The following is a 12,502-nucleotide window of genomic DNA, read 5'->3' as shown; positions in this document are numbered from 1 at the left end:
AAATGACCCAAGCATTGTATGCACATATGAATAATAAAACAATTTTTAAAAAGTCTTCTTGTTCCATCATAGCATAGCAAAAAGAAATCACATGGGAGAGAGAAAGCAAGAAAATACACAAGAGGGTGACAATCACTTTTATAAAAAAAAACAAACCCACTCATAAGATAACATATTCCTTTAATATTACATCACTCTCATTGCCTAATATCCCTCAATAACCCTACCTCCTCAACACTGTTCATAAGTTTCAACTTAAGAATTTTTGGGGATACATTCAATCAATAGCAAAAGAAAATGCTGTTTTCCTAATGATAAAGCTATAATTGAAGAATTTGTTTGAAGCATTTATCAAAAATGATATTATCAATAATGTCCCCACAATTAAGCATGTCACTCAGGCTGAGCTAGACAACCATGAATCATACATCATGAAGGTCTGCCCCTGAATATTTCACAGCATGGCAGAGCAGAGATAAAGATGAGTTTACTGAGATTGTCCATGTGTCAAAGACTTTGCTACAGTTTCAAGGAATACTGTGATATCCTTTAATTTCTATAACTTCCCAATTTTTATCTGTTAAAGTAGAAAATCTTGCAGATAAAGGAATTATAATCTGTAGCAAATCGATAGACCCCTGGCAAACCTGACTAAAATGAGGACAGAAAAAACCCAAATTAGTAGAATTAGGAATGCAAAAGGGGAGATAACAACAAACACCATGGAAGTCCAGGAAATCATCAGAGACTACTTTGAGAAACCATATTCAAATAAATTTGAAAATCTAAAAGAAATGGACAGATTTCTAGATACATATGATCATCCAAAACTGAACCAAGAGGAAATTAATCACCTGAATAGACCTATAACACAAAATGAAATTGAAGCAGCAATCAAGAGTCTCCCCAAAAAGAAAAGTTCAGGACCTGATGGATTCTCTGCTGAATTCTATCAGACCTTTAAAGAAGAACTGATACCAACCCTCCTTAAACTGTTCCACGAAATAGAAAGGGAAGGAAAACTGCCAAACACATTTTATGAAGCCAGTATTACACTTATCCCAAAACCAGGCAAAGACACCTCCAAAAAGGAGAACTATAGGCCAATCTCCTTAATGAACATTGATGCAAAAATCCTCAAGAAAATAATGGTAAACCGAATTCAGCAACACATCAAAAAGATTATTCACCATGACCAAGTAGGCTTCATCCCAGGGATGCAGGGGTGGTTCAACATACGAAAATCAATAAACGTAATAAACCACATTAACAGAAGCAAAGACAAAAACCACCTGATCATCTCAATAGATGCAGAAAAAGCCTTTGATAAGATCCAACATCATTTCATGATAAAAGCTCTAAGAAAACTAGGAATAGAAGGAAAGTTCCTCAACATTATAAAAGCTATATATGACAAACCTACAGCCAGCATTATACTTAATGGAGAAAAATAAAAACCATTCCCTCTAAAATCAGGAACCAGACAAGGATGCCCACTATCTCCACTCCTATTCAACATAGTACTGGAATTCCTAGCCAGAGCAAATAGGCAAGAAGAAGGAATAAAAGGAATACAAATAGGTAAAGAAACTGTCAAAATATCCCTATTTGCAGATGACATGATCCTATACCTTAAAGACCCAAAAAACTCTACTCAGAAGCTTCTAGACATCATCAATAGCTATAGCAAGGTAGCAGGATATAAAATCAACATACAAAAATCATTAGCATTTCTATACACTAACAATGAGCAAATGGAAAAAGAATGTATGAAAACAATTCCATTTACAATAGCCTCAAACAAAATCAAATACCTAGGTGTAAACCTAACAAAAGATGTGAATGACCTCTACAAGGAAAACTATACACTTCTGAAGAAAGAGATTGAGGAAGACTATAGAAAGTGGAGAGATCTCCCATGCTCATGGATTGGTAGAATCAACATAGTAAAAATGTCAATACTCCCCAAAGTAATCTACATGTTTAATGCAATTCCCATCAAAATTCCAATGACATTCATTAAAGAGATTGAAAAATCTACTGTTAAATTTATATGGAAACACAAGAGGCCATGAATAGCCAAGGCAATACTCAGTCAAAAGAACAATGCAGGAGGTATCACAATACCTGACTTCAAACTATATTACAAAGCAATAACAATAAAAACAGCATGGTACTGGCACAAAAACAGACATGAAGACCAGTGGAACAGAATAGAAGATCCAGATATGAAGCCACACAACTATAAGCAACTTATCTTTGACAAAGGAGCTAAAAATATATGATGGAGAAATAGCAGCCTCTTCAACAAAAACTGCTGGGAAAACTGGTTAGCAGTCTGCAAAAAACTGAAACTAGATCCATGTATATCACCTTATACCAAGATTAACTCAAAATGGATCAAGGATCTTAATATCAGACCACAAACTCTTAAGTTGATACAGGAAAGAGTAGGAAATACTCTGGAGTTAGTAGGTATAGGTAAGAACTTTCTCAATGAAACCCCAGCAGCACAGCAAATAAGAGATAGCATAGATAAATGGGACCTCATAAAACTAAAAAGCTTCTGTTCATCAAAAGAAATGGTCTCTAAACTGAAGAGAACACCCACAGAGTGGGAGAAAATATTTGCCAACTATACATCAGACAAAGGACTGATAACCAGAATATACAGGGAACTTAAAAAACTAAATTCTCCCAAAAGTAATGAACCAATAAAGAAATGGGCACGTGAACTAAACAGAACTTTCTCAAAAGAAGAAATTCAAATGGCCAGAAAACACATGAAAAAATGCTCACCATCTCTAGCAATAAAGGAAATGCAAATTGAAACCACGCTAAGATTCCACCTCACCCCTGTTAGAATAGCCATCATCAGCAACACCACCAACAACAGGTGTTGGCGAGGATGCGGGGAAAAAGGAACCCTCTTACACTGTTGGTGGGAATGTAGACTAGTACAACCACTCTGGAAAAAAATTTGGAGGCTACTTAAAAAGCTGGACATCGATCTACCATTTGATCCAGCAATACCACTCTTGGGGATATACCCAAAAGACTGTTACTCCAGAGGCACTTGCACACCCATGTTTATTGCAGCACTATTCACAATAGCCAAGTTATGGAAACAGCCAAGATGCCCCAGCACTGACGAATGGATTAAGAAAATGTGGTATCTATACACAATGGAATTTTATGCAGCCATGAAGAAGAACGAAATGTTATCATTCGCTGGTAAATGGATGGAATTGGAGAACATCATTCTGAGTGAGGTTAGCCTGGCTCAAAAAACCAAAAATCGTATGTGCTCCCTCATATGTGGACATTAGATCAAGGGCAAACACAACAAGGGGATTGGACTATGAGCACATGATGAAAGCGAGAGCACACAAGGGAGGGGTGAGGATAGGTAAGACACCTAAAAAACTAGCTAGCATTTGTTGCCCTTAACGCAGAGAAACTAAAGCAGATACCTTAAAGCAACTGAGGCCAATAGGAAAAGGGACCAGGAACTAGAGAAAAGTTTAGATCAAAAAGAATTAACCTGGAAGGTAACACCCACGCACAGGAAATCAATGTGAGTCAATGCCCTATATAGCTATCCTTATCTCAACCAGCAAAAACCCTTGTTCCTTCTTATTATTGTTTATACTCTCTCTACAACAAAATTAGAAATAAGGGCAAAATAGTTTCTGCTGGGTATTGAGGGGGGGAGAGGGAGGGGGCGGAGTGGGTAGTAAGGGAGGGGGTGGGGGCAGGGGGGAGAAATGAACCAAGCCTTGTATGCACATATGAATAATAAAAGAATTAACCTAAAAAAATAATAATCTGTAGCAAATGATGATTTTTAGGAAAAGGAAGGGAGGGACTGGGGGTATAGCTGAAGTAAAGCTCTGAGTTCAATCCTCAGTACTGAAAAAAATTTCAGTATTTATTCTTTTTTTAGCATTTGTTCATTTCTTCCCTGTATCATTTTATTTAGTTTTTATAAGCATGGGTATGAGTTTTGCCTTGTCTACTTATAGAGTACCATGCAAACAGAAGAGTCTTAATAGATGTTGAATAAATAAATATCCTTGAGAGATTATTTCTCTTTAAATGTAAAGGAAATAAAACATGAGAAAGTGTAACTATTTTTCAGAGTGACACTAGAAGTAGGGAATGGTTTGAAGCATACATCTTGCCAGTGTGAGGGCCTGGGATGACCTGATATGCTAGTGTGGCACTTAGAACCAGCCTATGATTTCTGTGAGATTTATTTTCTAAATAAAATAAAGAAAAATAAAGAAAATGGGATTAAGTCTGACCCTTGAATGATTTTCCAGTATAATGATGACAATGCCTGTTCCATTCCTGATTAATGGATTGATTCCTTTTTATTTATTTGTTTTATGAGACAACATCTCAGTAAGTAGTCCAAGCTGGCCTCAAACTCATGGTCCTCCTGTCTCAGCCTCTCAAGTGCTGGGATTATATTTTGCACTACCATGCCCAACCAGACTGATTCTTTGCACTTACTTCCCCAGACTGTTACATCCCTGAGTGGCATGCTACTGACTGAATGTCCAATTGTCCCATAAAGAAGCATGTGGGAAACAGAGGTACAAGTAACAGCAGCTTCTATGTGAATCTATATGAATCTGACTGTACATTTTGACCTAGTAAGGAATTGCATTAAAGTAGACCTTGACTTATGGTTGACTGTGAAGTATTACCAAATAAGTTGGCTCAGTCATGATGACCTAATCCAAGCACATTCCATTTTCATTTAGATATGCCAGTGCCACTTTTTACACATACATTCCCATTTGTACACACACACCAACAAAAGGGAAACCACACCTAACCCTCTGATGCTGGCCAAAATGCAGCTCTGGCTTGGCAAACTCTGGACCAAGAGTCTGTGCTACGTTTGGTAACCAGACTAATAATAAATGTCATATAAATCCCAGAAAATAGAGCAGTGCCAGTTTTTATAGAGTCTGCCTATGAAAAACATTAAAAAAGTCAAATCTTCAAGGATGTTCTCTTTTTGTGAGCTTGTTTTTAATACACCAAGATAATGGCAAGTGATAGAAGTAAATTTCATTGGCTCAGTTCTGAATAGCATTTCAAATCCAATAAGTGGCTGTTTATTTCATGTTGTTCTGTCTAGCCTCTCTCCAACTTGTACTTTATGAATTGTGTTTAGTTCAGGTCAAGTACTCAGAGAATCAAGCATCAAGCATCTGGGAGTCTGTTTTGAAGCAGGGGTGAGTCAGGAATAGAACAGAGAAGTGAGAGTATTGCCTACTTTCATGCAGGGAATGGGATGGCTAAATTTTAGACCTCACTGAAGTTTGATAGATATCATTAATTCCTTTAGATGTTGCAATGACTTTCACCAAATAAAATACAAAACTTTGCTTAATTAAAATATATGGAAGTTTGCAAATAGAAGATTCTCATTTTTTTTGCGTTGTTTGCACCAGACTTCATTGTTTTAATTGTCACTTTCCAGACAGGTCATGTGACCACATCAGACAGGTCATGTGACCACATTTGACATTCCCCTTGACTTCCTTTTGTAGTTCTTCCTGTTAAGGCATTGAGCACATTATCTCCCAAGGATGGGATTTTAGGATTGTCATTAAAAGGATTACGGTCAGCTCAAGTACCTTCTGTGTTTTATTCACCTTTGAAATACAATGATGGTAATGATGGTCAATAAATGTTCTTTTTGACTCAGGCATAGTTATATTTGTTTTTTGTAGCCCTAAAAATTATAAATATAGGGCTCTCTTTGTGACATAAAGTTCTTTCTTCTGTAAAATAGAAGAATATATACTTCATAAGATAATGCATTATCACTCAATTTTAGCTTAATCAAAAGCATTAGCTTAAGTAAGAGAGTGCCTTATTACTTAAACTTTAGTCATGAGTATCAATTTTAAAAATTTTGCCAAATTGTTTATGAAATATCTTTAATTCCATATAAAAAATAAATGCAATTTTGTGAAGAGGAAGTTTTATGTTATAAATACAAATGAATACTCAATATTACTTTCTATATACACATAGTAATTTAAGAAAAAATTTAAGGAAAACACAAGAATAAAATGTCAGCAAATACATTAAAATTGATAAAAAATCCAAATACAAATAATAGACATCTAATTAATTTATAGAACACATAACTAAAAGGAGTACTAGAACAAATACATGAAACTATTAAATATGAATTGGCATTGAGCTCAGCATTGCTTTCTTTAAGATGAAGAGGAGGACCTTCATTATACTATATTTCTTTTGATGTCAGCCAGCATAAGAATAGCAAATGTTAGGTTATATAGCAGAAATAAAATTATATAACACTCAAATTATCTCTTAAAATTTTAATAGTGGTTGGCAGCCTCACTATAGTTTAAGGGGGAACTCGAAGCTTATCCATTCACCCCAGATTGGGCTCCTACTTCACCCACATTTCAGGAAAATGAAGTCTAAGGAATAGGAGCAAAGTGCCCCCAATCCTATCCCTTGTCACTGCTTCTTACAGTGTCATAGTAAGCCATGGCTGTGACTGTACTGGTGAAAGGAGAGGTATAGAAGAGGGGCTTGGAGTATTAATTTCTCCACATTCCCATACTCCTCTTGCTGTTTCCAAGGGTAGAAGAACTCTGTGATCACTGTGGCCTCAGCTTCTACCAACCCATTCCTATCAATGTAGAGGCTATCAGTCTGAACCCAAAGAACCCACAAGATCAACAGTTTCCTCTGCCTCAGTGAGAAGACTGAACTACTCTAGTCCTTAAACCTCTAAAATCATCTCCATTTCATACGTGCCCCTGTAAAAGTGGAAGCGAGAAATATTCAACTATTAGATATATTAATACTTACCTCTTTTTCCAAGTATACTATGTTAGAAATATCTAAAAAAATCTAAATGTCTTTTTGGCTACTTTTTAATAATGTGATTTGAAAATGTTGTGCTATTCAGTTGTTGCATTTTTGTTTTAAAGCTAGAAGTACACAAACATGATTAAAATTGTCAAAGAACTCATTATGTGTAAAGCAGACATTAGTGAACTAGACTGGACTGTTGCCTGTTTTTGTAAATAATATTTTATTGGAACATAGTCACACCCTCTCAATTGCATATAATTTATGACTGTTTTCTAACTCCAATGCAAGAGTTCTGTAGTTGCGATTGGATGGCTGGCAAACCTTAAAATATTTACCACCCAATCCTTTAAAGACAAAAAGTTGGAAAACTCTGATCTAATGATAAACTATGGATGTAACTATTTACATATTGATCATTACATACTGGTTCTAATCCAGAGTTAATGACTTAACATATTGTTTTTTTAACGTCACATAATATTTTAGTGCCTTTCAATAACAATACAACTTTCAATAACAACAAGGATGTCTACCTTTTAAATAAATTTATCTAAATATCTTAATAGTGATACTGATCTATGTGCAACTCTCAACAATGTATGTGTATCTTAGGACAATATTCCTAATCAATCATTAAGCTGATTTCATTTCTATCTTGGGTTTTCTGCAACCATAAGAGAAGCTTCTTTCTCTCCCCTGAATTCTTTCATGCATTTTAAAATATCACTCATTTAGCAATATAAATACTGCTTTGCCTTGTTATCAAATTTTCCTACATGAGAAGTTTGGAAGTTATGGTGTCACTCTAGCTGAACTCCCTCAAATGATCAATTGTTTAAAATTTTAAGTGTCTTTTACTCAATTCAGGTGAGATTACAAAACCACAAGCATCTTATTTTTGGCTTACTATGCACAAGATATAACAAAAATATTGAACCAGTTATAGCAAATTTAGTACAATATAGCTGCCTTGCTAAAAATACCAAAACAAAATAAAACATGAATTCAATTTATTTAGAGATGTTATGCATTAAAGTGCAGTGAATGAGCACCATGTCCGTAACATGGTGTCACAAAGACAAAGCAGCCTGTGGTACTTATTTGCCAGATGAAAATATTTTCTTAATATATTAGAAAATAAAATCCAGGCATGTGCCTCCCTCTTGTAATCCTTCATGCCTAGATGGTGCAGATCTAGAGGATCACAGTGTGAGGTCAGCCTGGGCAAAAAATTCATTAGATACCATCTTAACAAATAAAAGGTGACTTGGTGTTGTGTTTCTGTTACCCCAGCTATACAGAAAGAGGAAATAAGATGATTGTGGTTTAAGCCACCTGAAGCATAAAGTGAAACTCTATCTCAAAATAACCAAAGCAAAAAGAACTGGTGTGGCTCAAGTGGTAGAGAGCCTGCCTAAGAAGCATGAGGACATGTGTTCAAACTTTGGTGCCACCAAATAAATAAATAAACAAATAAATAAATATTGAATGAAGAACACTTCTCAAGATATGCTAAATTGAAAACTCTCTAGATATGTTGAACTATCAAAAAGGCACCAAAATCTATGTATTTGAGGACTCTTTCAGATACATTCAGTGTTTCAGATATAAAATGTTAAATACATGAACTGGCAAATGTGCTTTCTGAGAAAGCCATTCTAAGAGAAACACAATTTTTTTTCATTCAATAGTAGTCTAGACAAAGCAGTCAAACATTTATCATCTTAAAAGAATGATTTCATTGTTTCTTTATATTCTCATTGAATTCATTTAGCTTTTTATTCATATTCTCTTTGATTTCATTGACTTGTTTTTGCATATGTTCTTTCATTTCACTAATTATTCTTATAATCATTCCTCAGAATTGATATTTCATCCCCCTTACTATCCATCAGATCTTTTATTGTGTGTTTTTTGACATTTGAAGGAATCATATTGCCTGGCCTTTCCATACTTCTTATGCCTTTGTTTTATGATATGCTCAATTCATGTAGTCAATTAGTCGACTATGGGTGTTAGTACCTAAGATCTTTCCCTTGATTTATTTTATATGTTCTGGCAGGACTGTTTAGTGATTGAATTGTTGTGCCATTTTTGACCAGTGATATTGAGGAATAACTTAGAAACAGCAAATTCGCAGTCAAATACCAAAGCAGATATTTATTTACATGAAACAGAATACCACTGGCAGCATATTATCTATATAACCAACCATGTCATATATGAAGAGAAATAGCATTCCTCTGTGATATAGTATAGGGTTATTATTTAACTTACTACCTAGGTTAAAACTTAGATAGTAAAAATAAAGAGTGTGAGGAGATGAGGAAGAAGGAAAATGGAGAGAATGGGAGGAGAGTTAAGTGTGAGGGCTGCAAGTAAACAAAATTTTCATGTGTAGAGACATTGTCCAGTTATTTTTCAGAATGGTGCTACTGTCAGGGATTCCAAAAAAATGGAAAGGTTGAGAGTAATATAAAGGAGTTGAGAATAATATAAGTAGAATGAACCATCAGTTGAATGGTTTGTTTAGAAAGATAGAAAAAGTGAAGAAAGAAAGAGAAGAAAAAAAATTTTAAGAAAATAAATGAAAAGTGAGGGGAAAATGGCAATATGAGAGGCAAATTCAAATTAAAAAAAAGTATTTCTTCCTTGTTGAGAAGAGTGAATGTCCTTTGGGCTTTATCAGTACACTGCATGTTCCCCTTCGATTGCTGGTTCTCAGTTTTTTTATCTGCCATCCTCTTGTTGCGTTTACTCATGTGCACCTCAGGGCCCTGACTGCCCAGGTAAAACCTGGGGGAGAAGCCTCGGAATTAGGAGCTGCTAGAATGAGATGGGACAATTCTAGGCATGTGTTGCAGCTCTCGGGGTTGGTGGTGGGTTCTCTGAGCACAGGCAGTGGGTCAGAAAGCTCTCTGCCACAATCAGAATCTAAGCTTTTCCCTGTATAGAGAGTCCAATGGCTGCTCTGGCTTGTCCATGATGAGCACCCCCACACACACCCTTTTCCACCTAGCCTTCCAGTTTAATATTTTGGTTTGGAATTGAGGAGCAAATAGCTCTATCACTTGTGTGAATGCATACACTGCTGGGTTGGGCAGTAGGCTGTGGGCTCTTCCCAACTAACCAGCTCACCTTGTTGACCTCCTTATCTTGGAATAGAGACCCAATGCCAAGCTCTAGCCAGCTAGCCTGCTCATTCCTCACCCCTCCTTTGGATAGATATGCTGAGCCCTAAAGCTTCACCCTGTCCCACCAGGCAGGTCTAAGGGTCTTCAAATAGTCCACTTAGCCAAAGGTTTTCTTTGGGGGTCAGATTTGATCCACTTAGCCAAAGATTTCTCAGAAATCAGATGAATTTGCTACCACGTGCTGAGTTGTAATGCAAAGAAACAACCAAGTGAACTCAAAAAGGATACAGACAGCTGAATAAACTCAAGGAAGATATAAATTAACTGCTAGATGAAAATAAGGAAGACAATGCAAGACATGAAAGGGCAACTCAATAAAGATATAGAAAGTCTGAGAAAAATAAATTGAAGCTCTAAAAATGAAAAATTCCTTAAGTCAAATAAAAAAAACAAGTTGAAAGCCTTTTTGGAAGACTGAATCAAGTGGAAGACAGAATTTCAGGACTTGAAGACAAAATAGAAATAATAGAAAAAACTGATAAATATACAGAGAAATGAATGAAGAAATATGAATAAAATATTCAAGAACTCTGCAACTCCATTAGAAAACTAAATCTGAGTCATAGGCATTGAAGAAGGAGAAGGGATGCATAAAAAACATATTCAACAAAATAATAGTGGAAAATTTCCTGAATTTTGAGAAAGATGTCCATCTAGTTAAGGAGACCTCTAGTACTCTAAACAGCCCTGACCAAAATATGACCTCTTCACACCATATTTTAGTTAAAACATTAAGTACAGAGAACAAGGAAAGAATATTGAAAGCTACAAGGGGAAAATACCAAGTCACTTATAATGAAAGCCATCAGAAAAACAGCATATTTCTCAACAGAAACCTTAAAAGCAAGGAAGGCATTGAATAAGTTATTTCAATCATGGAAAGAAAATGACATCAAACTTAGATTATTCTACTCAGTAAAACTATCATTCATAATTGAAGGAGAAACAAAAACCTTCTATTATAAACACAAATTAAAGCAATTTATTGGTACTAAATCAGTACTTCAGAAGATACTCAAAGGAATCCTACATATGGCATGTGAAGATAAGCACAGCCACAAAAGTATAGAAATAAAAAAAAAATTCAAAAGGTTAGAAAGAATCAAACATTAAACATTGGGTTTTTGGAATTTTAAAAAGTAACAAAATGACAGCAATTACCACATATCTTTCAATATTAACACAGAATGTTAATGCTCTCAATTCCCTAGTCAAAAGACATAGATTGATGAACTGAATTAAAAATTAAGACCCAATGATTTGTTGCCTGCAAGAAACACATCTCATAGAAAACAAACATTGGGTAGAATAAAAGTGTGGAAAAAGATTATAAGCAAATGGACCCCCAAAACAGGAAGGTGAAGCTCTATATCTGACAAAGAAAAGTTCAAATCTAAGTTAGTCAGAAAAGACAAAGAACAGTGCATATTACTAAAAGGACCAGTACATTAAAAGGAAATAATAATAGTCAGTTTATATACACCCAATGTCAGTGCACCCAACTTCATTAAACAAGTACTTCTGGACTTAAAAGCACAAACAGATCCCAACACAATGATAGTGAGATACTTCAATACTCCACTACCACTGATATGTCATAGATCATCTAGACAAAAAGAAAGTCAACTAGAAACCTCAGAAATAAATTACTCTATTAACCAAGACTTAACAGGAATCTACATAGTACTTTATCCAGCAGTAATACAATATGCATTCTTCTCAGCAATCCATGGAACTTTCTCCAAAATAGATCATATTTTACAGTACAAAGCAAGTCTTAGTATATATAAGAAATCTGATATAACTCCCTGTATCCTGTCAGACCACAGTGGAATAAAACTAGGACTCAACAACAAAAGAAACTATAGAAAATATTCAGAAACATGGAAAATAAAAACCATTTTGCTGAATGACCAGTGAGTCATTGAAGAAATAAGGTGAGAAATCAAAAAGTTCCTAGAATATAATGAAAATGAAAATACAACCCACATAACAGAACCTATGGGATACAGCAAAGAAGTGCTAAGGAGAAGTTTATAGCTATGAGTGCCTACATTTTAAAAAATCACATATAAATGACATAATCATACACCTCAAACTCCTAGAAAAACAAGAACAAGTTAAACCCAAAATTAGCACATGGGAAAAAAAAGTAAAAATTATGTTTGAAATTAATGAAATAAAGACCAAACAAAATCTATATTGAGAACATATTTTTAATACTGGAATATTTTGAAGGAACTAGCAGGAGGAGTGAGTGAAAAACAGAATGATAGAGAGTGAATAATAATGAAATACACGGCATCTGTGTTGGAAGATGGCATAAGGAAATGCACTGAAAGCTATTGGATAATGGGGGAAAAGGGAGAATAATACAGGGACTAATCTGATTAATGTACATGTATTCACATGGTGAAATCCCTTTG

The sequence above is a fragment of the Castor canadensis genome, chromosome 2, assembly GCF_047511655.1.
Source record: "Castor canadensis chromosome 2, mCasCan1.hap1v2, whole genome shotgun sequence".
NCBI classification, from domain to species: domain Eukaryota; kingdom Metazoa; phylum Chordata; class Mammalia; order Rodentia; family Castoridae; genus Castor; species Castor canadensis.
Note: the sequence above shows the minus strand (reverse complement) of the source record.